At 50.9% G+C, this 25,482-nt stretch overlaps 1 long non-coding RNA gene across 1 annotated transcript; it reads right to left on the bottom strand.

Annotated features, from left to right (window-relative positions):
• Positions 1 to 6,190: 6,190 nt before the first annotated feature.
• LOC309684278 lies at positions 6,191 to 12,334 on the bottom strand. Its single transcript, XR_014270280.1, has 3 exons — positions 12,278 to 12,334; positions 12,109 to 12,184; positions 6,191 to 6,314 (listed from the first exon to the last, which is right to left on the bottom strand). It is a non-coding gene; the product is annotated as an uncharacterized lncRNA (long non-coding RNA).
• Between the last annotated feature and the right edge of the window lie 13,148 nt (positions 12,335 to 25,482).

Below are 25,482 nucleotides of genomic sequence, written 5' to 3' on the forward strand. Positions count from 1 at the left end.
CCCCCACCCCCACCCCCTACCCCCTCACCCTCCCCTCCCCCACCCCCTACCCCCACCCCTCCCCTCCCCCCCCTCCCCCACCCCCTACCCCCCCTAACCCTACCCTCCCCTCACCCCTCACTCACCCTAACCCTACCCCTACCTACCCTACCCCTACCCTAACCCTACCCCTAACCCTACCCTACCCTCACCCTACCCCTAACCCTACCCTACCCCTACCCTACCCTACCCTAACCCTACCCTACCCTAACCCTAACCCTAACCCTAACCCTAACCCTAACCCTAACCCTAACCCTAACCCTAACCCTAACCCTAACCCTAACCCTAACCCTAACCCTAACCCTAACCCTAACCCTAACCCTAACCCTAACCCTAACCCTAACTACCCTAACCCTAACCCTAACCCTAACCCTAACCCTAACCCTAACCCTAACCCTAACCCTAACCCTAACCCTAACCCTAACCCTAACCCTAACCCTAACCCTAACCCTAACCCTAACCCTAACCCTAACCCTAACCCTAACCCTAACCCTAACCCTAACCCTAACCCTAACCCTAACCCTAACCCTAACCCTAACCCTAACCCTAACCCTAACCCTAACCCTAACCCTAACCCTAACCCTAACCCTAACCCTAACCCTAACCCTAACCCTAACCCTAACCCTAACCCTAACCCTAACCCTAACCCTAACCCTAACCCTAACCCTAACCCTAACCCTAACCCTAACCCTAACCCTAACCCTAACCCTAACCCTAACCCTAACCCTAACCCTAACCCTAACCCTAACCCTAACCCTAACCCTAACCCTAACCCTAACCCTAACCCTAACCCTAACCCTAACCCTAACCCTAACCCTAACCCTAACCCTAACCCTAACCCTAACCCTAACCCTAACCCTAACCCTAACCCTAACCCTAACCCTAACCCTAACCCTAACCCTAACCCTAACCCTAACCCTAACCCTAACCCTAACCCTAACCCTAACCCTAACCCTAACCCTAACCCTAACCCTAACCCTAACCCTAACCCTAACCCTAACCCTAACCCTAACCCTAACCCTAACCCTAACCCTAACCCTAACCCTAACCCTAACCCTAACCCTAACCCTAACCCTAACCCTAACCCTAACCCTAACCCTAACCCTAACCCTAACCCTAACCCTAACCCTAACCCTAACCCTAACCCTAACCCTAACCCTAACCCTAACCCTAACCCTAACCCTAACCCTAACCCTAACCCTAACCCTAACCCTAACCCTAACCCTAACCCTAACCCTAACCCTAACCCTAACCCTAACCCTAACCCTAACCCTAACCCTAACCCCTAACCCTAACCCTAACCCTAACCCTAACCCTAACCCTAACCCTAACCCTAACCCTAACCCTAACCCTAACCCTAACCCTAACCCTAACCCTAACCCTAACCCTAACCCTAACCCTAACCCTAACCCTAACCCTAACCCTAACCCTAACCCTAACCCTAACCCTAACCCTAACCCTAACCCTAACCCTAACCCTAACCCTAACCCTAACCCTAACCCTAACCCTAACCCTAACCCTAACCCTAACCCTAACCCTAACCCTAACCCTAACCCTAACCCTAACCCTAACCCTAACCCTAACCCTAACCCTAACCCTAACCCTAACCCTAACCCTAACCCTAACCCTAACCCTAACCCTAACCCTAACCCTAACCCTAACCCTAACCCTAACCCTAACCCTAACCCTAACCCTAACCCTAACCCTAACCCTAACCCTAACCCTAACCCTAACCCTAACCCTAACCCTAACCCTAACCCTAACCCTAACCCTAACCCTAACCCTAACCCTAACCCTAACCCTAACCCTAACCCTAACCCTAACCCTAACCCTAACCCTAACCCTAACCCTAACCCTAACCCTAACCCTAACCCTAACCCTAACCCTAACCCTAACCCTAACCCTAACCCTAACCCTAACCCTAACCCTAACCCTAACCCTAACCCTAACCCTAACCCTAACCCTAACCCTAACCCTAACCCTAACCCTAACCCTAACCCTAACCCTAACCCTAACCCTAACCCTAACCCTAACCCTAACCCTAACCCTAACCCTAACCCTAACCCTAACCCTAACCCTAACCCTAACCCTAACCCTAACCCTAACCCTAACCCTAACCCTAACCCTAACCCTAACCCTAACCCTAACCCTAACCTACCCTAACCCTAACCCTAACCCTAACCCTAACCCTAACCCTAACCCTAACCCTAACCCTAACCCTAACCCTAACCCTAACCCTAACCCTAACCCTAACCCTAACCCTAACCCTAACCCTAACCCTAACCCTAACCCTAACCCTAACCCTAACCCTAACCCTAACCCTAACCCTAACCCTAACCCTAACCCTAACCCTAACCCTAACCCTAACCCTAACCCTAACCCTAACCCTAACCCTAACCCTAACCCTAACCCTAACCCTAACCCTAACCCTAACCCTAACCCTAACCCTACCCTAACCCTAACCCTAACCCTAACCCTAACCCTAACCCTAACCCTAACCCTAACCCTAACCCTAACCCTAACCCTAACCCTAACCCTAACCCTAACCCTAACCCTAACCCTAACCCTAACCCTAACCCTAACCCTAACCCTAACCCTAACCCTAACCCTAACCCTAACCCTAACCCTAACCCTAACCCTAACCCTAACCCTAACCCTAACCCTAACCCTAACCCTAACCCTAACCCTAACCCTAACCCTAACCCTAACCCTAACCCTAACCCTAACCCTAACCCTAACCCCTAACCCTAACCCTAACCCTAACCCTAACCCTAACCCTAACCCTAACCCTAACCCTAACCCTAACCCTAACCCTAACCCTAACCCTAACCCTAACCCTAACCCTAACCCTAACCCTAACCCTAACCCTAACCCTAACCCTAACCTAACCCTAACCCTAACCCTAACCCTAACCCTAACCCTAACCCTAACCCTAACCCTAACCCTAACCCTAACCCTAACCCTAACCCTAACCCTAACCCTAACCCTAACCCTAACCCTAACCCTAACCCTAACCCTAACCCTAACCCTAACCCTAACCCTAACCCTAACCCTAACCCTAACCCTAACCCTAACCCTAACCCTAACCCTAACCCTAACCCTAACCCTAACCCTAACCCTAACCCTAACCCTAACCCTAACCCTAACCCTAACCCTAACCCTAACCCTAACCCTAACCCTAACCCTAACCCTAACCCTAACCCTAACCCCTAACCCTAACCCTAACCCTAACCCTAACCCTAACCCTAACCCTAACCCTAACCCTAACCCTAACCCTAACCCTAACCCTAACCCTAACCCTAACCCTAACCCTAACCCTAACCCTAACCCTAACCCTAACCCTAACCCTAACCCTAACCCTAACCCTAACCCTAACCCTAACCCTAACCCTAACCCTAACCCTAACCCTAACCCTAACCCTAACCCTAACCCTAACCCTAACCCTAACCCTAACCCTAACCCTAACCCTAACCCTAACCCTAACCCTAACCCTAACCCTAACCCTAACCCTAACCCTAACCCTAACCCTAACCCTAACCCTAACCCTAACCCTAACCCTAACCCTAACCCTAACCCTAACCCTAACCCTAACCCTAACCCTAACCCTAACCCTAACCCCTAACCCCTAACCCTAACCCTAACCCTAACCCTAACCCTAACCCTAACCCTAACCCTAACCCTAACCCTAACCCTAACCCTAACCCTAACCCTAACCCTAACCCTAACCCTAACCCTAACCCTAACCCTAACCCTAACCCTAACCCTAACCCTAACCCTAACCCTAACCCTAACCCTAACCCTAACCCTAACCCTAACCCTAACCCTAACCCTAACCCTAACCCTAACCCTAACCCTAACCCTAACCCTAACCCTAACCCTAACCCTAACCCTAACCCTAACCCTAACCCTAACCCTAACCCTAACCCTAACCCTAACCCTAACCCTAACCCTAACCCTAACCCTAACCCTAACCCTAACCCTAACCCTAACCCTAACCCTAACCCTAACCCTAACCCTAACCCTAACCCTAACGTCTAACCCTAACGTCTAACCCTAACGTCTAACCCTAACGTCTAACCCTAACGTCTAACCCTAAACCTAACGTCTAACTGTATACCTAACCGTAACCCTAACCGTAACCCTAACCCTAACCCGACACCCTAACCCGACACCCTAACCCTAACGTCTAACTGTAAACCTAAACCTAAATTGAACTTGACACCTGACACCTGAACCTCACACCCTAACCCTAATGCAAGCTGGAAACTTGAAGCCAAGGTTCTGTGACTGTTTCTGTTTGCGGTTTGTTATATTTCATTTGTTTGTTTTTATGTAATGTTCAGTGGTTTTGATATATTTTCACTAATTGTTGTGCTATAGTTTGTGGGATTTTGTGTGGCTCAGTCTTAGTGGGTTGTCAGTGGTTAGTTTCTTGTTTTCTGTTTTATTGTCAGTATGTTGAATTTCTTTTTTTGTGCTGTGGTCATTGGTATTACTGACATAGTTGATTTTTGTTGTAATTGGGTTTTTTTTGGGGGCCCCAAAAAATGAGAAAATACAATATTGTATTACTGTGGTATCAGAGGTACTTATGGATTCTGTTTTTTGGTAGTGTTTGTTACTGTTGATTTAAAAAGAACTGTTATGGTTTTGTTGTTTATTTGCCATATTTTTGAATTTTTAATTTCTTTGGAGTACTCTTCAAGGTAGTGGTATTGCTGTGTGTTATCAATGGTGTTTTTTGTGATTTCTTGTGATTTATGTATTTGTAATACATATTATTACAAATAGTGTACACATGATTCCATGTGTGTTATTTGTAAAGAGGTAATATTTTTTGATGGATTTTGGTAATTGGTTGTGGTGTTTGCTGTTGTTACTTTAAAAATAATTTTTATTATAGTTTATTTGGTTATTATTATTTTTATTACACTTCGTTATTGTTGATTTTTTAAGGCTTTGTTAGATTTTTTTTGCATATAATTCATTATTTTTCTATTAGGTTTCTTGTTTCATTAATATTTTTGTTGCAGCATTATTTATATTTTGGGCTTTTTTGAGTATGTGGTGTATTTAGTGATGATGGGTGGGGAAAAAAAATTTTTATCTAATTTGCATATTTAATTAATTCATTTGCATAATTGATTGAATTTAATTAATGAGGTAATTGTGGATTAGTGAATATTGGTGTGGGTGCCAATAACTGTAGGGTATGTGTAGGAAAAATTAAAAATAATAACTATTGCATGGCACTAGAAAATGGCAGGCACAGGGGCAGCCACCTTTCCCGGGAAAGAAATTTCTTCATTGGGAACGACTAAACATGCCCTTTCCCACTGCTGCAGCATCATGTGTCTCTGTTAGAACATTATTGTTCTGACTATGCTGCTGTGAAACTCTTACAGCAACTCTACACCCATGAACCCACTCTCGCACGCACAAACACTCTAAAACACACCTCCCTCTATGAACGTTCATAAAGTCCCATACACACAAGATCAACAGTGCACAGCCATGTTCCACCATGTGCACCTAAAGACCTATATATGCTCACACACAGTCTTCACAACTACAATGCAGTTGCCCCTGTACCCAGCAAAACAAACAGGAGTGGGATGACACCAAAAAATACTTTATTATTCATACATTTGTTAACAAAAGTGTTGTCTGCAACTGTTCAGCCAAAGTTGAGCAGTGGGAGTTACTTATTTCAATATTGACCTCTTCAACCTATGTCCCTCACACTCATCCTCAAACCTCACCTACTACTACTACTACATTACATAAACTGTCTGGCCATAGAAACCATCTCCAGACTTGTCATTACCTTTGATGTGGCTACTACTACTACAAAACCTGCCACATCTGCAATCATGTTTACTTACACCTCATCCTGATCACTACATCTACCTTCCTTTACCACTGATGCAATTTACTCCAACTAAGTATTCTGACCCCAATGCACAAGGACAAACAATAACAACTTGCATCCCATAAGGGCTACTGCTACATTTAGCCCCTGTGGACTTATGGTCTGTACAAATACAGCCAAAAAAAGTCAATTCCACGATAATCCTCAACACCATGGCTGCAGTCAAGTTCTTCCTGCTGTTGCGAAGATAGGGACGAATGCTACTACAGTTCCTGCTCCCATAAGAATACGCTCTCTTCCCACATGGCTGTCAGGTTCCCTCTTCTGGGCAACACCATCTACAAAACTTCCTGCTCTGAGGAGGAAACAGGCACCTGCTCCTTCTCTGTACACATCTGCTGACCTGTGGGGAAATAAAAAATTAATAACACCAACAAATTGTAATTAAGGGTGATGATGTCATATTTCTCACAGGCCTAGCCAACTCTATACCTCAATCCCAAAATAATCAAAAACGCACCTGCTGCAATAGCCATTCCTGCTCCACACTGACCATCTCCCACCACACCCTGCATCATAGCTCCATGACCATTAACAGCTGCTGCACACAACTTCCACAAACGACAAACACTATTCACACCACAGGAGAATATACCCCAAAAACTGCAAATCCAGGAGCCTAACAAGTGACCCTGCCTGCAAAAACCCCGGCCCGTGCCCGACCTCCGCCCAAACTTTGGCGATGACCGTCGCCTCACAGAGCGGCCGGGACCGGGGAAAAAAAACCCAGCCGGGGGAAGAAAAAAAAATCCCCCGGCTGGGGTTTTTTTATTCTAGTGCTTTGCCCTACGAGCCTGCAAAGGAAAACACACGCACCCCTCCGGTGCCAGCCTGCGGGTCTACACACCCGCCAAAATACACCCCGCTCCCTCCGCGACCACACCGGCCCAACCTCCCGCTCGGCTCCTGCCTTCTCCCACCTGCCGGCCAAAAGCAGCCATTGGCCCGCCTCTGCGGCGCTCCCCAAGAGCGCCACCCAGAGCGGCCTCGCAGGTGACCCTGCCTGCAAAAACCCCGGCCCGTGCCCGACCTCCGCCCAAACTTTGGCGATGACCGTCGCCTCGCAGAGCGGCCGGGACCGGGGAAAAAAAAACCCAGCCGGGGGAAGAAAAAAAAAATCCCCCGGCTGGGGTTTTTTTATTCTAGTGCTTTGCCCTACGAGCCTGCAAAGGAAAACACACGCACCCCTCCGGTGCCAGCCTGCGGGTCTACACACCCGCCAAAATACACCCCGCTCCCTCCGCGACCACACCGGCCCAACCTCCCGCTCGGCTCCTGCCTTCTCCCACCTGCCGGCCAAAAGCAGCCATTGGCCCGCCTCTGCGGCGCTCCCCAAGAGCGCCACCCAGAGCGGCCTCGCAGGTGACCCTGCCTGCAAAAACCCCGGCCCGTGCCCGACCTCCGCCCAAACTTTGGCGATGACCGTCGCCTCGCAGAGCGGCCGGGACCGGGGAAAAAAAAACCCAGCCGGGGGAAGAAAAAAAAAATCCCCCGGCTGGGGTTTTTTTATTCTAGTGCTTTGCCCTACGAGCCTGCAAAGGAAAACACACGCACCCCTCCGGTGCCAGCCTGCGGGTCTACACACCCGCCAAAATACACCCCGCTCCCTCCGCGACCACACCGGCCCAACCTCCCGCTCGGCTCCTGCTTTCTCCCACCTGCCGGCCAAAAGCAGCCATTGGCCCGCCTTTGCGGCGCTCCCCAAGAGCGCCACCCAGAGCGGCCTCGCAGGTGACCCTGCCTGCAAAAACCCCGGCCCGTGCCCGACCTCCGCCCAAACTTTGGCGATGACCGTCGCCTCGCAGAGCGGCCGGGACCGGGGAAAAAAAAACCCAGCCGGGGGAAGAAAAAAAAAATCCCCCGGCTGGGGTTTTTTTATTCTAGTGCTTTGCCCTACGAGCCTGCAAAGGAAAACACACGCACCTCCGCGGCCAGCCTGTGGGTCTACACACCCGCCAAAATACACCCCGCTCCCTCCGCGACCACACCGGCCCAACCTCCCGCTCGGCTCCTGCCTTCTCCCACCTGCCGGCCAAAAGCAGCCATTGGCCCGCCTCTGCGGCGCTCCCCAAGAGCGCCACCCAGAGCGGCCTCGCAGGTGACCCTGCCTGCAAAAACCCCGGCCCGTGCCCGACCTCCGCCCAAACTTTGGCGATGACCGTCGCCTCGCAGAGCGGCCGGGACCGGGGAAAAAAAAACCCAGCCGGGGGAAGAAAAAAAAAATCCCCCGGCTGGGGTTTTTTTATTCTAGTGCTTTGCCCTACGAGCCTGCAAAGGAAAACACACGCACCCCTCCGGTGCCAGCCTGCGGGTCTACACACCCGCCAAAATACACCCCGCTCCCTCCGCGACCACACCGGCCCAACCTCCCGCTCGGCTCCTGCCTTCTCCCACCTGCCGGCCAAAAGCAGCCATTGGCCCGCCTCTGCGGCGCTCCCCAAGAGCGCCACCCAGAGCGGCCTCGCAGGTGACCCTGCCTGCAAAAACCCCGGCCCGTGCCCGACCTCCGCCCAAACTTTGGCGATGACCGTCGCCTCGCAGAGCGGCCGGGACCGGGAAAAAAAAACCCAGCCGGGGGAAGAAAAAAAAATATCCCCCGGCTGGGGTTTTTTTATTCTAGTGCTTTGCCCTACGAGCCTGCAAAGGAAAACACACGCACCCCTCCGGTGCCAGCCTGCGGGTCTACACACCCGCCAAAATACACCCCGCTCCCTCCGCGACCACACCGGCCCAACCTCCCGCTCGGCTCCTGCCTTCTCCCACCTGCCGGCCAAAAGCAGCCATTGGCCCGCCTCTGCGGCGCTCCCCAAGAGCGCCACCCAGAGCGGCCTCGCAGGTGACCCTGCCTGCAAAAACCCCGGCCCGTGCCCGACCTCCGCCCAAACTTTGGCGATGACCGTCGCCTCGCAGAGCGGCCGGGACCGGGGAAAAAAAACCCAGCCGGGGGAAGAAAAAAAAATCCCCCGGCTGGGGTTTTTTTATTCTAGTGCTTTGCCCTACGAGCCTGCAAAGGAAAACACACACACCTCCGCGGCCAGCCTGTGGGTCTACACACCCACCAAACCAGACACACACACAAACACACACAGCCTCCACTCACCCCGCTCCCTCTACTACCGCTAGGCTAACCCAACCTCACGGATCCAGTGCTCCACCACCTGCCGGCCAAAAGCAGTCATTGGCACGTCCCTGCAGGGCTCCTCAAAAGGGCCACCCATAGCGGCCTTGCAGGTGACCGTACCTGCAACAGCCCTGGCCCATGCCTGACATCTACCAAAACTTTGGCAATAAACATCACCTCGCAGAGCAGCCAAGACTGGGGGAAAAAAAACCCAGCCAGGGGAAAGAAATACATCCCCGGGTTGGTTGGGTTTTTTTTTGTTGTTTTTTTTTGGTTTTTTGTTTGTTTTTTTTTTTTTATAAATTCCAGTTATTTGCCCTACAAGCCTACAAATCACTGACTGGTCAGACCCCCATCTGCTCTTTCTACACACTTCCCGCAAGTCACCTACAACAACTACATTAAAACCACAAATGCATTACTACCTTACCTTATCTTACCTCGCATTGTGGTAGTCATTCACTCCGTTCCCGGCAACGTGCAGAGAGACAGAGAACCTTTAACCATCTATGCTGCCTACACAATATCATATGATACATACAAAGATATATCCATGTCATGTACACACCAGTCAAACAACTTGACGTGCCCTTAGACCACCATTGAGACAACATACAATACAGGGTGATAGAATGCAGGTCCATCTCAGAAAGCAGTTGAGACGCTTACAGGGTGGTACGACGTGACATCGTCTCCAGCGTGGGTCCAGATGACTACAGAGGGGTGCCGACAAAAGGCTAACAACTATATGAGGCGATATGACGCTCTTAGATGTCGGTAGACACCGATGCAGACCCAGACGAGGCACATCCGATACGGAGCTGCACAAGGCACTAGGCAGTCAAATACGCAACGCTCCAATAACAGAACCGCAATAGGGGGTGGTACAATGCGATACCGCCTGAGATGGGGGTCGAGACAGTTTCAGGGCAGTATAATGCAAAACCGATACTCAGAAGAACAATACAATACACATTCAAACACACAGTGATCTAATAACAACACACAAATACAGGGTGACACAAAGCCAGATCGTCTCTGCTGGCGTGCGATATGGTTACGGAGCGTCAAGATGCGATACAAAGTAGACCTGCACAATATGAGATTGTCGCCAATGACAGTCAAGACTATTATAGAGAAATACAATGCACAACCACTACAGAGAGGGACAGTGCAATAGGCATTCAAATAGGCAATGATGCAATTATAAAAAAAAAAAACAAAACAAATACAGGGTTGTACAATGCAAAACCATCTCCAATGTCAGTCGAGATCATTACAGAGCTATACTATGTGAGACACAATGCGATACGGGCTGATACAATACAAGACGGTCTCAAATGGCAGACGAGACTGTTACATAGCTGTACAATGCAAAGCCAATACAACGCCAAACAACGCAACGTGCACTCCGGTACAGAATGATCTGATACAAAAAAAGCATTATGGGGTGGTATGAAGCGAGACGGTCTCACGTGGCGGTCGAGATAGTTACGGAGTGGCACGATGTGACACAAAACGCAATACGGACCGTTACAGTGTGAAACGGTCTCAGATGAAGGCAGAGACAATTACCGGGCGGTACAATGCAAAACCGATAGAGCCAAACAATGCCATACCCATTCAAATACAGAACGGTCTGACACAAAGCACACAACGGGGAGTTACGCTGCGAAATGGTCTCTGATAGCGGCTTAAACAATTACAGGGCAGTACGATGCGACGCATACCCAAATACAGAGCTTTACAAAGCAAAAGAAAAACTAAGCGCTGCCTGGCTAGGCGGTCTCAGATGGGAGTCCAAAATAGAGCGCCGCGATACAACACATCTCTAGAACGACACGTGCCTGAGAAGCTTGGCTTTAGGACCCTACCTCAGAAAGGCAGGCGGATGAGATGCCGTAGCACATCTCTATGGAACCGGAAAGTACCAGAGCAGAGCGGTCCTTCCGGGCCACATCGCCTCCCTGAAGGTGACCCTCCAGATACATCCGTGACGCTAGGTGTGCTTGAAGCTCCGATCGCAGGTGGCAGACACGGACCCGTGGCGCGTGCAGAGGCTGCGAGAGCGACCGTGAGACGCTATAAGACTGCGGGTTAGAACGACTCCCGTAAGGTTGATGATGCCGGCGCAGAAGACCTACGGCGCCATGATGACGTTAATGCCTTATACAGGCCCTGCAAGAGAAGCGACGGCTGCAGCCTGTGACAGAAAGCGACCGCCAAAATCATCACGGTGTATGCATGAGAAGGCAGGCTTTAAGACCTGAACCTCTTAAGGACATGGGAACGTAACCCCAGAAGACTACTCTGTGGAAACGGGAATCTCAATAACGGAGCCGCACGTGCCGCCTGGCTTGCCGCCGCAAGTGGAGACCGATCGGAAAGATCCGAAACATAATACACTCTGGAAGGAAGGACGCTTTAAAGTAGACTATCGAGATGAGAACTGCTCAACACGCAGTACGCTGATGAGGTGATACTCTCTAGACACTCTGTAGGGCTAGCGAGGTGCCTCCTGATCAAAAAAGGAGCAATGGAGAATTTGAGACCAGAAGAAGGTATTATGCAAGACACAGAAGACAGGCCGTGCAAACTACATGATGACAAACAGGAGCCAAAACCGCCTTGACCGGTGCAGGTTACCCTCACACTGAAGAGTAACCCCCTCTCTTTACCTGCCCAAAGGGGACCGGTCGGGGACAGCCCTCTGCCCTACGCTAACTTTAAAACCCATCTCTCCGGTTGCTGACCCTGTCCCCTCCCTCCCCAAACAATCTTGATCACAAGTCCATCTGCTGAGCTTTCCGAGAGCCTGGGCTCCAAAGCCTTCCTTGATGAAAAAAAAACCTATTGGCAAACAGCATTAATCCTGCAGGCAATGGATTCTTCAATGCCTGCAAAAACAAACAAAAAAATGCACAGACAATACTGCCGTTGGGAAACATCGCGTCGGTCAACATAGACTTGTCCTGTGACAGCCCCTGCCTCGGACACGCCGTGGTGTTCTGCTCACCCACTCTGCGCGGATTCCAGAGTTGGATGCTGTGACCGTCATTGTTTCTGGCACCTGACAGATTCAGGAATTCAAACTGGGGAAAAACAACAACAAAACAACCAAATGTAACTGCTCTCGTAGAGGGAGCGGTCACATCTTCCCTCAAATACCGGAAATGACGACCCACCTTCTCACGGTACTCCGCTCAGCTCTGCTGCGTCACCCTGCACAGCTGCTCCCGCCATGTCTGAAAAAACAACATCAACGATCAGCTGGACGCAGAGAGATAGCTTCGTAATGCTTAAGTCTGGTTGCTATTTAGAAACGTCATCTGGCAGCTCGCCAGAAAAAACACCCACAAACTTCAAGCCCCACGCATAGCAGCCTTTGCGTCTTTGAGATGCGGTCTCTGGCGCTTCCGCTGAACGGCCCCTCCTGCAGAGCTATACCCTTCCCCATAAAACATTAACGAAAAACCTGTTCGCAAAACACGCTGACAGCCGCTCGGCCCGAAATAACCTTACCACCTTTGCCTCAACACACCAACATATTAACTGTAGAATCTTACGGCTATCCCACCTACCCCTGACTCTACACCCCTGGGCAGGGCGACTCCGAGGCACAGAGACATGCACAGATACTACACAGAACACAATAAACAATGTGCCTCAAAGATGAGAGAAAACTCTCAGTGAGAAGAACGACACTGGGACGGAAGTCACTGTCGGGCAAGAAGACCGGTAAGACCGCAACGGTGATGAGAGGAGGCTCTGGGAAACATCCCCAAAAACAAACAAACAAACAAAAAAGAGTAGGACGTCAGGGCCCGTGACGAGAACCGACTCTCAAAACCGAGATGATGTATATGCACGAAGCCCGGCTTCAAGACCTACAAACATAAGGATGAAGGGAACGACACCGGGTCCGTGAAAATGGATGGGTATAGAGCAAAGCTGCTCGTGCAGCTGGGAATGATGCTGCAAAAGCAGAGCGACCGAAAAGTCTTCCGATCAAGACCGATCCACGCTTTAAGCTCATAAGGCAAGAAAAGCAGCGCCCGACTGGCTCTATGCCGATGAGTACAGGCGTTCGAGACTCCAGGGGTGCCGCCTGAGACACTGTGCCTTGCTCCTGGAGCATAAACCCAAAATCAAGATCCGACAAAGGTCTAATACACGAAAGACAGACCACACCGATGACACCACAGACACAGGCTGGAACCGCCCTGCCCAGCACACGCTACCGTCAGGCAGAAGAGTAACCTGCTCCCGCTTTACCTGCCCAAAGGGAACCGCTCCTGGACAGCCCTGTGCCCTACGCTACCTTTAAAACCCGTCCCTGCAATTGCCGACCTCGTCCCCTCCTTCCCCCGACCCCACTGCGGTGCCGCTCCCTCGACTTATCTTTCAGAGGACCGGGAGGTTTAATCCATTCGCAACAAGGAAAACGACAGTCCGCCGACAGGATTCATCCGGCTGTCACCAGGCTCCTCTTTGTCACCTTTAAAGAAACACCCAAACCGCACACAACGGTGCCATCAGTCGGCATCGCATCAGTCAACACGGACCTTTACCGCAACACGCCCCTCCTCAGAAGTGCCGCTGCATTTCTGATTGTAGTCAACACGGAGCAGGTAAACTCGAATGCTACGGCTGCGTGTGAGCCGACACGGGGGGGGGGCACAGGAAGAGGCACAAAACCACAGGTGAAGTGCGACAAGTAAGATTTTGTCATTACATCGCCAGCCAGGGAATTTCCAAAGGGGGGCCCGGGCAGAGGCACACGAGCGCAGATCCAGGCACCGATCTGTCTGTGCTCGAGGATCGCCAGATGTGCTCCTTGCACCTGTATATTGGGAATGTGTGGCCAAAGTTCACTGCCGCGCTTTGCCCTTTCCCACAGGGGGGGGCAGGAATCTCAAGCTTATCCAACATGGTGCTTCCGAGTCTCTCGCAGGCCTGTGTTATCAAAACGCAGATGGTCTGCCTGTCAAGCACACGAGACTAAACAATGATTAGTATGGTATACCTGTTCTTCCACACCCGAGCTCCGAGTCACTTAAGCAGGTTTAGAATCCTCCTTGACATCCTTCTGTTTCTTCTCCCGTGCAGACGGTCATCATTTTTGGCACCTAGAAGACCGAGAGACTCAAAATTACCATTGCGCTCGCAAGAAGTCACCGACCCTGTGCACCTCCTCTCGACTTCCTGGCTCGCCTCAAACCCTCATCCGCTCCCAAAGGCGGCCCGCACAGTGCCTGCAAAGTAAGAGGGAGAAAAGCTTCACTGAGCTGACACGTGATACTTTGCTATTAGACGCTAAAGGGGCCTGCGACGGCCTCGCCGGCTCAAACAGTTCATCGGCTTGCGGCATTTTTCATCTGAGCCTGTGTGCGGCACCTGCAAAAACACAAGCAGAGCAGCACGTGCTGAGATACAGTCTGAAACTTTAGGCTGTGGATAACAACTCCCATCTCCCGCTGCTTTACCTTGACAGCTTTCCGGCCCAGCCTCCATCAGTTTGGATTACCGATTTGGGTCTTGCGCCCCACCTGTAAAACGCAAGCGGCACAGGTTCCTTACAACTTGACCGGCCTGAAAAAGGACTGATACTTCAGCCCACGGATTGCCGGTCACCTGGACAGAATTGGCCACTGAGTCAGCTCGTCGCTTCAAGGATTGAAATTGAAAAAAAAAAAAATGATACCATAAATGCTGTCATAGAGCCACCGGTCACATCTTCCCTCTAATGCCGCACATGGCGAACCGCCTTCTTATAGTGCTCCACTCGGCTCTGCTACGTCGTCCTGCACAGCTTGTCCCTCTGCATCTGAAAAACAACATCAAACGAGTCACCTAGATGGGAAGCGATGGCTTCCTCATGCCGATGGTCACATTTCGAATTACAAATACTATCTAGACTCCAACTACAGCCTGCCATAACAAAAAAAAAATACCAAACTCAAAGTGCCATACGAAGCAGCCTTTTTTGTCTTTGAGGTGCAGACTCCTGTACTACTGCTGACCATCATTTCCAACGTGGCGCTGCTCATCTCAAAAACCACTACTGGAAGCACTGTCCATACAGCCTCCTGATGGCTACGCGATCCCAGATAACCGTACCTCCTTGGGCCCAACAGCCTGGACACAGCAACATGTTAACCATAGACTCTTACACCTATCCCACCTACCCCTGACTCGACACCCCCGGGCAGGGCGGCTCTCAGCCTCACAAACACACAGATAGACAGACTGACGCTACACAAAATCCTACAATGTACCTCACAGATGAGAAAAAACTCTCAGCGAGAATGACGACACCTCAACCAAAGACATCATGGAGCAAAATGATGAGCGAGACCATAATGGTGAAGAGAGGGGCCTCGACGGAAACCCCGGAGAACAGGCAGAACGTCACGACCCGTGACAAGAACTGACTCGCCAAACTGCGAAGATGAAGCCTGGTTTTCTGCATGTACAAGACCTAAGAGCATAACGATGCGGGGCAGAAGGCCCGCGCCCTGAAAACAAATGGCCAGAGAACAGAGCTGCTCACGCAGCTGGGAACCGCGCCGCAAATGAGGACCGTCCAGACACTTCCGTGACACCGCACCTATCCACACTTTAAGCTTTTAAGGCAAGAAAAGCGGCACCCACCTGGCGCTATGACAATGACTACAGGCGTTCGAGACTCCAGGGGTGCTGCCTGAGGCACTGTGCCTTGCTCCTAGAGCATAAACCCGAAAGCAAGATCCGACGAAGGTCTAATACACGAAAGACAGACCACACCGATGACACCACAGACACAGGCTGGAACCGCCCTGCCCGGCACACGCTACCGTAGGGCTGACAAGTAACCCGCTCCCTTTACCTGCCTAAAGGGGATTGCTCCGCGACAGCCCTCTGCCCTACGCTAACTTTAAAAGCCATCCCTGCAACTCCCAAACTTGTCCCATCCCTGCCCTGAACAGTTTCCACCGACATTTCCTCAGCTTATCTTTCAAAGAGCGATGGGTCCAAAGCCATCCTCAACAAGAAAAACACCACAGGCAGCCAAGTGGATTGATCCTGCATTCACCCCGTTTCTCTTCATCATCTGAAAAAAAAAAAAAAAAAAAAGTTAGTCACACAACAAAACCACACGTGAATCTGTAGATTCGTATGACAACAGCATCATCCATTAACATCGCATCGGTCAACACGCAGTTTTCCTGTGCCATCCCCAGCCCAGATGCACCGTGGCATTCTGCTCACCCGCTCTCCACTGATGCCACAGTCACATGCTGTGACGCTCATTGTTTGGAGCGCTTAAGAGTTACAAAATTACAATTGCATTTAAATACCTTACCAGCCACAGGCGCCTCCTCTCTACAACACAGCTCGCCTAACATTCTCCTCCCATTCCAAATGCAGCCTGCACAGTACCTGCAAATCCAAAGGGAAATGCTTCACTGAGCTACCACAGAATACTTTGCTACGAGACGCCTACCCTGCCCACAACCCCCTCACCTGCTCGACAGCACGCGGCAGCACCCCACCGAGCCTGCGTGCGGCACCTGCAAAAATCCAAGAGATACAGCAAGTGCTGAGACACTGCCCACAACCGTAGCCCCGGGCCACCGATTCTCATCTCCCGCCCCTTCCACGTGACAACTCGCCGGCCCATCCGCTACCGCTTTGCATCACCGCCTTCACCCTTGCGTGCCACCTGTAAAACCCAAACACCACCAGTCGCTTATCACTTCACTGGCCATACAACACCCAGACAACTAACCGGTACCCAGTCACTCATCTTACCTGCACTGAATCAGCCCTGGTGCCTGTATCCCACGGTGCTCCTTGCTTCAAGCTTCCAACTGAAACAGAAAAATACCCTGATGTAGTCATCACAGAGCCACCGCTCACAGCTTCCCTCTAAGAGGCCACACACCTACCCACCTTCTGACAGAGCTCCGCTCGGCTCTCCTACATCGCCCCGCACAGCGCGTCCCCCTGCGCCTGAAAAAACAATATCAAACAAGTCACCTGGAGACGGAGAGATAGCTTCATAATGACAAGTGTTCCCATTGACGAGTGTCATCTACAGCCCAACTACAGCCTGCCAGAAACAAAGCCCACTAATCTTAAACTCCACACAAAGCAGCCTCAATACCTTGGAGAGGCAATCTCCGTCGATACTGCTGAACAGACTCTCCCTCATAGCTCTGCTGCGCCCCTAGGAACATTACCAAAAAAAGCTGCCCACGCAACCCGCCGATGGCTACTCAATCCCAGGTGACTGTACCACCTTGGCCCCAACAGCCTAGCCAGAACACTGGGTTAAGGACACACTCTTACTGCCATCCCACCTACCCCTGACTCGACACCCCCGGGCAGGGCGGCTCTCAGCCTCACAAACACACAGATAGACAGACAGACGCTACACAAAATCCTACAATGTACCTCACAGATGAGAAAAAAAAAACCTCTCGCCGAGAATGATGACACCTCGACCAAAGACGTCATCGAGCAAAATGATGAGCGAGACCGTAATGGTGAAGTGAGGGGCCTCGACGGAAACCCCGGAGAACAGGCAGAACGTCACGACCCGTGACAAGAACTGACTCGCCAAACTGCGAAGATGTTCGTGCAGAAAACCAGGCTTCAAGACCTAAGAGCGTAACGATGCGGGGCAGAAGGCCCGCGCCCTGAAAACGGATGGCCAGAGAGCAGAGCTGCTCACGCAGCTGGGAACCGCGCCGCAAATGAGGACCGTCCAGACATTTCCGTGACACCACACCTATCGACGATTTAGGCTTCTAATACAAGAAGAGCGGTGCCCGACTGGCGCTATGCCGATGAGTACAGGTGTTCGAGACTCCAGGGATGCCGCCTGAGGCACTGTGCCTTGCTCCTGGAGCTTAAACCCGAAAGCAAGATCCGACGAAGGTCTAGTACACCAAAGACAGACCACACCGATGACACCACAGACACAGGCTGGAACCGCCCTGCCCGGCACACGCTACCGTCGGGCTGAAGAGTAACCCGCTCCCTTTTCCTGCCTAAAGGGGATTGCTCCGCAACAGCCCTCCACCCTACACTAACTTTACAAATCCTTTCCCACAATTGTCTCCCTTGTCCCCTCTCCTGTGCCTGTTCTTCAACTCATCTTTCAAAGGGCCGGGCGTCCAAATCCATCCTTGACTTAACACGCAAAAAACAGCTAGCTGGTATGTTCCTGCAGTCACCGGGTCCATCATCTGCAAAATAAAGAAATAAAAAACGCCACCAAATCCAGAGTCATAAGCAACAATTAATTACAGCACCTAAGACACCAAAGAATCATAAAATTACCATTGCGCTTGCATAAAGTCACCGGTCACATGCTCCTCCTCAATACTACCCGGCCCACCTCAAATGCAGGAGACCGCAATGGAACAGACCTCATCGACACCCAAATCTAACTGCAAAACATCTGAGAAAGTCTGATGAACCTGCCTCCCTTTCCCCTGTACCAAAGCTTCAGAACCCCTTTCTCTTCTCCTGAACTGACAGGGAAGGAACCCCGCTTCTTCCAGACAACTCCTGCCCTGTATGAGAGCCTCTGAACCCCCTCTTGTCAGCTGCCCCTCGGGGGCTGCTCTTCCGAGCCGTGCCCTGCAGGCAGCTCCTGCCTTCCCACGGACTCCGGGCTGCCTTACAGACCCACAAAGCCAGTGAAAACCACTATACCTTAAATCTCTGCTACTGTCTTGAGAAATGCTAACACTTCATATACGGATGTATAGAAGATGCTCACCCTAGCGCCCGCTAAATAATCTCATCGTTGCTCCTATTAAGAAAATTTATATTAACAACTTACGCTGTATGTAACAAAACCGGTGAGAAAAACCCACAGAGTTCCATCTCCAATTAAGTCAGGAATTCCCGGAAAATGCAGGGTACCTGGAAAAAAAAGAAATACATACTATTAAACCATCTTACCATCCCTGAATGCTCAATACAAAACTACTAACCTAAAAAAAAAAAAAAAAGGAAAAAGACATAACACATTTATTTTCTATTAAATACGCTGCTGAACGTTAACTGGTCTGGAAGGTCTTTCCTAGAACTTATGAATTCTCCTTCTCTAAATGTGAACACGCACCAGCCCTAACAGCTGAGCCAGCTCCAAAACTACATTTGACCACAGGATCAGCAAAAGACCTACACTGGAGACACCCAACTGCAGAATGAACTCACTCACCTGAGGCTGTGGCTCATATACCCCAGGCCCCGCCTTCTGCCCTTCCCACAACCCCCTGGGAAGGGGTGGGATGGACCAGCAGAAGACATAAAGGCCGCCACAGAGGAAGCAGCTCCTTTTCTCATCAGCCTTAAGTTTACAGCACGTGAGGGACTGAACAGGGAAAGTGGCGTTTACAAGAAAGGCCGATATCTGCTTTTGTACTGTGACTGAAGCGATGGCGTCAGCAAAGTGACCGGGTAAGTAATTCAACTTAATGTTCCATTGCGTAGATAGAAAGATTTAGAAATTATACTAAGCCCTAAAAGACACTAGTTTACTAAATGTAAAGCTGATATTATCATCAAAATTTATGTGCTTTAGTTTCCTTTCAAACAAAATACAGAGCTACGGGGTCATGCTTTACTTTTAGCGGGACCGTGCATACTACCTACCTTCTGCCCGAATTATGTTCTGGATAGGATTGAACGACAAAGAGGAACTAGATCCCGTGAGAAAACCTTCCCAAAAATATCTCTGCTTGTACCATACATTATTTACTGTAAAGTGCTGACAATTTACAGCCCTACGTGATCTCTCCTTGACCAATACCGTTAACAGAACTAGATGAATCCAAAAGGACAGAAAGCACCAAAACACATGGAAATTCAATAAAAGTATCAGAAATGGTATGAAGCATTCTAAGTAACACCTGAGTACATAGAACAAAAATAAATTGCAAAAGACAACAAAAACTCGGAATGCATGGCTATAGAGAGTAGAGGCATTAGGAGGGGGCAGAGTAAGAAAATAAGGCTCGGAGCCACGGCGGATGCCTCGGACTTCCAGGAGGGCATCTGGGCAAATCACAGATGAATGAGTGAGAGAAGCACCTAATGGTGATACCCTCAATAGCAGAGAGAAAAATAAAGGAGCGTTGAATGGCAAAGAAAAAACAGAGGCTCTGACGGACCGAAAGAAAGGGAGATTAAGTGCTATGAGGTGCTGGGGAGATCGAGGAGCGTCTCGGAAGCGTCTTGACGGTGAGGAGAGGGGCGTCTATGAGGGCGGAGGGACCAAAGAAGGCTTGGGGATGACGAGGAGGAACTCTGGTGATCCTCTGAGTGGAGTACACATGGTCTCGGGTCGCAGGAGACTGAACGCAGCAATCCTAGGTAGTGTAGAAGAACAAATGAGTGCTCTACGGCTCAACGATGGCCCCACCTAAAGAGCTACAAGATGGATGTGGAGCACAGGGAAAGTGTCGGAAGTCGGAGGGACAGAAAAATGACTGGGAACATGATGATTGAATTTCAACAGAGTAACCGTGTCATTGGAGGGCCAGGGAACTAATAGAGGCACAGCTCGAGGGAAGAGAGGACGGAAGGACTGGGCTGGGTCTTGAAGAACGGTCTGGGAACACCTGCCCGCCGCAGTCACGAGGTTCAGACCGGAACCCCTTGCTTTCTAAACTCCTCAGAAAGGAGTCTAGGTGGAACCGGTCTTAGCCTCTGACCGTAAATAAAGGGTTTGTGCCCCAGGTTCTGTCACAAAGTTGATTTATTAACAGCTCGGGGCCTCCAAAGAGGGACCCCGTGGGTTCTTTTCCTGTGCTTTTTAAAGCCTCACATTCTATTTCGTAAGCTATTCATGCACGTGTTCACGTGAACAGTGTGGCTCTTGACCGATCAAATAGTTCAACGGTTATGTGTCCTCTTTGATGACTGCAGATTTAGTGCAGATGATTTTACCGTCTTATGCAGTTTCAGAATCTCTCTGTCTCATCCGTTGATGTATGTCATCTGTCTTCTGATGATTCTGGGCAGAACGGTCCCTTTTTTCATTTCGAAGCATTATAGTTTCCCCTTGACCGAAACAGTCGCTCTAATTCATAATGTTAAGTATACGATCTTCATTATTATTACTTATACAAGTTCATTAAGTTAGTTAGGTTACAATGTATCAAAGTCATGCAAAACTAATAGCGGTTCTTGCGCTAAGAAGGAGTTCCGCCAAAGTTTGCTACGTTGCTGTTACATCTTGCGGTCTAAGGCTTTGCTGATCTAGCTAGAAACACTAGGGAAATCTTTGGTTTCCCCCTCTGGGTAGCAGATACGGACTCAGGAACTCTTCCGAGGGAACAAGAGCGGTGTGATGCCTGCGATAAAGCTAAACGTATGCTAAGGGCAACCTTGAAAGCATCCATAGGTGTTGCAACATGGTGAGAGAGACCAAAGAAGACTCAGGGACGTGAGGAGGGAGTCCAGAGAGGCTGGGGACCAAAGGGAAGCACACCAGATGGCAGAGAGGACGATAAGAGAACTCTGAGGCACAAACAAAGAGAGGACAGGTGTCTGAGGGAAAGAGCTCAAGCAGAAAATTTGATCAAGGATTGAGTAAATAAGAAAGAAAATCAAAAAATAGCGATGGCAATCTCAAAAGAAAATTTAAAAAGAGAGGGCACTAAGGAAAGGCAAGAAATAATTAAAAATAGAGACAGCAAAGGAGATAAATGTTGACAGACAGTCTTCAGAACATCCGTGATTAAAGAATCAAGGAAAAACTTAGAAAATAGTAATGGCAAACTAAAATGCAGGAGTAGGAAGAAAATTTAAAAAGCAATAGCACAAAGGAAGGCAATTTTTAAAGGATGGCAAAGAGACTAAAAGTAGGCATAGCAAGAACATTAAAAAAGCGATAGGCAACAGGGGAAGTAAAGACAAAGATTAACGGCAAACTAAAACAGATGTAAAAGAGAATTTTAAAAGCGATGGCACTAAGGAAAGACGAGAAAATTAAAAAAGATAAGCAATAAAGACAAACGGGATAAAAGTAGAAAATTTAACAAGAGAGGCGTATTAGGGAAACAGGCAAAAAAACAGAAACTATGAACAGCTAACTGAATCAGACACATAGAATGAAGATTTTAAAAAATGTCAGCATTAATGAAAGAAGAAAAAAGTTTAAAATAAACACAGACAACGAGATAAAAGCAGATAGAAAGAACAAGTTAAAAGCAAGAGCAATTAGACAAAGAAATATATAAAAAAGAAAATATAGGGACAGCAAACTAAATAAAAATCTTTAAAAGCAACAGGGTACATGACCAGCACAGAACACTTAATAAATGAGTATTGGCAACTTCATAAAAGTAAACATAGAAAGAGATATGGCAACAGGGTAAGAGGCAGACAGGAAAACATTACAAAATGGGGATAGCTAACTGAATAAAAGTTCACCTAGTGATAAAATTTAAAAAGCAAACAGATTAAGAAACAGGAGAGGGAGAGAAAATACAGCAGACAAGCTTATAGGTCAAGATAAAGACAAAGAGATTACTTACCAATTACTGTCACAGACAAACCAGGCACAACTTGGGGAAATTAAGTCATTGTTCCTCAAATAATGCAAATAAGAACAAATCCAAAAAACACCTTCCTGCCACCCCTCCCTCTTTTCCTGGGCGCCTCTTCTCTCCTGACTTCTCTACATCCCACCCCTGACCAACGCAGGGGGACATGGCATGGGGGTTGCGGCTCCTTCCTCCTCAGGCTCTTTCTGCTGCACTGTGGTGTCCCTCCCACGGGGCCACAGGTCCTGCCAGGAGCCTGCTCCAGCACAGGCTCTCGGCTTCCTTCAGGCACAGCTACCTGCTCCGGCCTCGAGTCCTCTACGCGCCGCAGGGGCATGTCGGCTCCACCCTGGACCTCCCTGGACTGCAGGGGGACAGCCTGCCTCACCATGGTCTTCACCACAGGCTGCAGGAGAATCTCTGCTCTGCTTCCTACCAGCGCTGCCGATGGGCTCAGCTTTAACCAGCAGCACATCCGTTGCAGAGTGGGAACTGGCTGTGCCCAACATGGGACCAACAGGCGGTGTCTTCTCACAGAACCCACCCCTGCAGCAACCGCCCCAGCTAACGACACCTCGCATGGTAAACCCAATACAACAGCGATGGGCTACAGGCCAGGAAGGAGGAAGCAACAGGGAACCACGCTGACAGAGATGAAAAAAAAAACAACCAAACAAGAGCAATGGGCCACAAGGCAGAGAAGGAGGAACTAAAAAAGGGGACAGTGAGGTAGACAGAGATAAACTGAAACATACCAAAAAACCTTGATGAGCTGAAGGGGAGAGACAGAGCAATTAAAGAATGGGGATGGGGAGCCAGGCCGAGAGAGAACGATGAAGGTAAAAATGGACTGTGGGACACATCTTTTTATATTCTAAAATCCTTTATGTAATAGAGGAGGTTTTTTGTAGAGTAGATTTGTATTTTGAACACCTTCGCTATACACAAACAAATAGTCCTATGTCAATAGATAGTAAAATGAGAGGGTTTTCTCTATTTCAATGGCTCCCACCCATGTTTCCAGATTGTAATGTTTTCTAATGTCCCCTATGAATGTCCCTCCTCTGACGCATACGCCCCCCACCATGGACCTTGGGCTGCCGTAAATGGCATCATCCTATTTCAGCGTATGACCAAATAGGCCAGAAGAAAGAGGAAGGATTCAGGTGGACATGCGGCACCTCCTTTAAAGATGAGAAGTATTTGAAGACTTCAAATGAGTGTTGCTCCATTGGATGAAATTTTGCAGCCATTATTAGTGTGTCAGTAAAGCTGCTGTCTGTTCTGGGGAAAGGGCTTGTCCCTCCCCTTTTCCTTCAAGTGGAAATGTATGCGTGTGATTCTATACTAAAAAATAAAAAAAATAATAATAAAAAAAGGGGAGGAGGGAGGGGAAAGGGGGGAGGAGGGAGGGGAAAGGGGGGGAGGAGGGGAGGGGAGAGGGGGGAGGAGGGAGGGGAGGGAGGGGAAAGGGAGGGGAGGAGGGAGGGGGAAAGGGAGGGGGAGGAGGGAGGGGAAAGGGAGGGGGGAGGAGGGAGGGGAAAGGGAGGGGGAGGAGGGAGGGGAAAGGGAGGGGAGGAGGGAGGGGAAAGGGAGGGGGAGGAGGGAGGGGAAAGGGAGGGGGAGGAGGGGAGGGGAAAGGGAGGGGGAGGAGGGAGGGGAAAGGGAGGGGGAGGGAGGGAGGGGAAAGGGAGGGGGAGGAGGGAGGGGAAAGGGAGGGGGAGGAGGGAGGGGAAAGGGAGGGGGAGGAGGGAGGGGAAAGGGGGGAGGAGGGAGGGGAAAGGGAGGGGGAGGAGGGAGGGGAAAGGGAGGGGGAGGAGGGAGGGGAAAGGGAGGGGGAGGAGGGAGGGGAAAGGGAGGGGGAGGAGGGAGGGGAAAGGGAGGGGGAGGAGGGAGGGGAAAGGGAGGGGGAGGAGGGAGGGGAAGGGGAGGAGGGAGGGGAAAGGGAGGGGGAGGAGGGAGGGGAAAGGGAGGGGAGGAGGGGAGGGGAAAGGGAGGGGGAGGAGGGAGGGGAAAGGGAGGGGGGAGGAGGAGGGAGGGAGAGGGGGAGGGGAAAGAGGGGCGGAGGAGGAGGGGAAAGAGGGGCGGAGGAGGGAGGGGAAAGGGAGGGGGAGGGGGGAGGGGGGGGAGGGGGAGGAGGGAGGGGGAGGAGGGAGGGAAAGGGAGGGGGAGGAGGGAGGGGAGAGGGAGGGGGAGGGGGAGGAGGGAGGGGAAGGGGAGGAGGGAGGGGAAGGGGAAGGGGAGGAGGGAGGGGAAAGGGAGGGGGAGGAGGGAGGGGAAAGGGAGGGGGAGGAGGGGAGGGGAAAGAGGGGGGGAGGAGGGAGGGGAAAGAGGGGGGAGGAGGGAGGGGAAAGAGGGGGGGAGGAGGGAGGGGAAAGGGAGGGGGAGGAGGGAGGGGGAGGAGGGAGGGGGAGGGGGGGGAGGGGAGGAGGGAGGGGGAGGAGGGAGGGAAAGGGAGGGGGAGGGAGGGAGGGGGAGGAGGGAGGGGAAAGGGAGGGGGAGGAGGGAGGGGAAAGGGAGGGGAGGAGGGAGGGGAAAGGGGAGGGGGAGGGAGGGAGGGGAAAGGGAGGAGGGGGGGGGGAGGGGAAAGGGAGGAGGGAGGGGGGGAGGGGAAAGGGAGGAGGGAGGGGGGGGAGGGGAAAGGGAGGAGGGAGGGGGGGGAGGGGAAAGGGAGGAGGGAGGGGGGGAGGGGAAGGGGGGAGGGGGAAAGGGAGGAGGGGGGGAGGGGAAAGGGGGAGGGGGGAGGGAGGAAGGAGGGGGGGAGGGAGGAAGGAGGGAAGGAGGGAGGGAGGGGGGGAAAGGGAGGAAGGAGGGAGGGGAAAGGGGGGAGGGAGGGG

The sequence above is a fragment of the Vanellus vanellus genome, assembly GCF_965231255.1.
Source record: "Vanellus vanellus genome assembly, contig: HAP1_SCAFFOLD_1879, whole genome shotgun sequence".
NCBI lineage: Eukaryota > Metazoa > Chordata > Aves > Charadriiformes > Charadriidae > Vanellus > Vanellus vanellus.